The following is a 3,007-nucleotide window of genomic DNA, read 5'->3' on the forward strand; positions in this document are numbered from 1 at the left end:
AACGCGATCGAGACGTATTTTGTAACCGAAAACTTACACTAAGGGTACTGGGTATTTGTATTGCCCAGGCAGACAGGCAGTTTAGACTTGCAAGAAAAATCGTGCAAGTTGCATTACATTGCGGCGCTCGATTGACCACTACAAACTCGTTGGCTTTACGGCCTCGCAATGTAAGTAATGCAACTTGCACGATTTTTCTTGCGAGTCTAAACTTGGCTTCATACAATACCTAACAGATTTAATTTAAACTCAACCATATTTTTTTTTAATTTATTTTCTTGACATATTTGTACTTGGAAGACGAAGAAAGTGAATCACATACTAATGTGGAATATTTTTTCAATATGATTTAAGTAAGAGTACCTAAGACTTAGGTCAAGTTTTATATTTCTAAACGATTGCCAAGGAAGATTCATTACTTCATTAGATACAAACAAATTATAAATAATATTGTGTGAAGTTTTAAGTCGTGTCCACCGTACGTCACCGTACGTAATTAGCTAGACAATTATTATTAAGTAACAAGGTAAGTAGGATACAAGAAAACCCATACTTCTGTGATAAATACCTATAAAAGACCATCCTTAAGATTTTATTTACTTGTTAAGTTATAAGATGACTGTAGATACTACTTCTTTTAGAGCCTTGAGTTATAATTTATTATGTTCTTAATCACATATAGGTATTTGTGAACACCTGTGCATATATGACTTAGTATTACTTATTCTGTGGTAGTAGTGACACGATGCGTCACCATGCTTCCATAATACCTAGTCACTTATTTATATCGCGTATTGCAAATATGTCATTAACTAAAACGAGGTAAACAGGTGTATGTATATGTATGTAGGTGTATGTAGGTGTATGTGTATGCGTGTATAGTAGAGTTGGTAATGCGCTTTACAGACAATGTACAAGAACATGTTCTAACGCACTTTGGAAGACTTTTCTCCTGCGAGCGATTATCGTGAACTCTATTATTGAACTGTTCAGACTATATGTATTTACAGATCTAACAGCAAAAAGCATTCAACTGCATTAAAGGTTTAAAAATAATATTGAACCTACAATTGACCTCCGTAAGGGCCAGTACAGACTGACTGCGGTCCAGCTGCAACGTAACCGTAACGCAAAACATTTACATTTTAGTTTTTAAATGAACATTGCTAGAATGAGTTCACATCCCGCACGAAAAAAAAACTAAAAAGAACACTAATCTTCCCAATTACTGGCAACGAACGCTAGCCTTGGTTGGTTAGGGTTGCTCTTGATCACGTTTCCAGAATCACCCTCTATAGGCAACCTCTGATAAGCTTCAAATTACGTCTCGTCGAAAATGTCAGATATAAGATAGTAATCTTTCTAGTGTCCGTACTAATTATCGTCGCCACAGTTTTGGCGGCGCGCGGCGCTTGCTGCGCGGGCGCAGGTCATTAGCGGAGCCTTGGCCGCTTCCTGCTCGCGCCGAAGGTAAACAAATGCCAAGAACCAGCTCGGAAAATTGCAATGTGCACAATATAATGCGATTGGTTCATTGAAAATAATGAATGAAACTTACAAAGAGTACCTAACGAAGTCATTAAGACCTCGAATGTGAATCAATTGGGGACACGAGGATAGTGAGACATCAAAGGTCATAAGGTAAACTGGTCATAAAATTGCACGCAACTTTGAACAGCAGACTATTTTATTTAGTGCAGTCGCTAATATTTTGTGACCTTTTTGATCACAATGCCTAGGACGCAAAACGACTGAAGGATTACGCCTAAACAGCTGTAAGACTAAACGGCAAAATTGCTAACATTTAAAATGCCTCAAATCAAAATCTCTAAAGCGGTACACATAAAGCTACAATAACTATTATGTTAGTAATCTGTGACGCAGTTGTCATTACCAACTACTTTATTGAATCAGGCGTTACTTTGCGGAGATCCATTATTTGATTTGAAACAATTAGGTACTTCGCTTCAACGCAACCTTTTTTTCTTTCTTCCTTTTGAGGTCGCGGGTGAGCAAAGTAATTCTTTTAGTTCATTTGGGACATCCACATTCAGCGCTGCAATAAACTTTAGGTGCAAATGGCAGTTGTACACTCGGAATGACTTTAATACTCCCTGAGGATCCCTGCCCTGCCACATTGGTACTCTTCAGGGCCCGACCTTGAAAGAAGCAAGTTAAAAATGCGTAAAAATAACATATTCGTACCCGAAGCAATGGCTATTTCTCGTACAGAAGAAAAACTCGTCTTCGTTAAACAATGCTCTCATTGTGTGGGAACATCAACTAGTTGCCAAGGTCGAGCGCCATGTGGGAGTGGGACGCAGCACGCAGCCTCGCGGGAGGGGCCCGTAGCTTCGCGGCAGCAGCCAGCAAGGGCCGTGCCCCCTTCTGCCTTCTCGAAGGCAGCCGGTATTTACGTTACCAACAATGTGAAGTAGAAACTTGTTTGGATTGAACACCTTTGACGAAAAGAAAAAATATATACGAAGCTAGCCGTTACCCGCGACTCTGTCCGTGCAGAATTCCTTTATCACTACCCCGTGGGAATTATGTAATTTTCCGGGATAAAAACTATTTGTATACCGAATTTCATCTAAATTGGTTAAGTGGTTTAGACGTGATGAAGTAACAGACATACTTACAAACTTTCGCATCTATAATATTACGAGCCGTTACTCGCAACTCCGTCCGCGTAGAATTCGGTTATCGCTATCCCGCGGGAACTATGGAATTTTCCAGGATAAAAACTAGCCTATGTCCTTCCCTTCCCCGGGGCCGGGACTCAAACTATCTGTATATCGAATTTCATCAGAATCGGTTCAGCGGTTTAGTCGTGATGAAGAAACAAACAAGAAAAAACACACAAACAGACTTACAAACTTTCGCATTTATAATATTAGTGGAAAATGGGATATAAGCTAAAAACAATTCAAGAATGCTTTCATTCACGAAATCTCCATCTGGCGGTTTGGGCTAGACGACAACCTTTATCAAGCCTTCAAAAATG

The 3,007-nt window shown here is 39.5% G+C and overlaps 1 pseudogene; it reads left to right on the forward strand.

Moving 5' to 3' along the window:
* The first annotated feature begins 2,305 nt into the window (after positions 1 to 2,305).
* LOC141441965 (uncharacterized) overlaps positions 2,306 to 3,007 on the forward strand; it is a 13,007-nt pseudogene continuing 12,305 nt past the window's right edge.

Source organism: Choristoneura fumiferana, chromosome 24 (assembly GCF_025370935.1).
Source record: "Choristoneura fumiferana chromosome 24, NRCan_CFum_1, whole genome shotgun sequence".
Taxonomy (NCBI): domain Eukaryota; kingdom Metazoa; phylum Arthropoda; class Insecta; order Lepidoptera; family Tortricidae; genus Choristoneura; species Choristoneura fumiferana.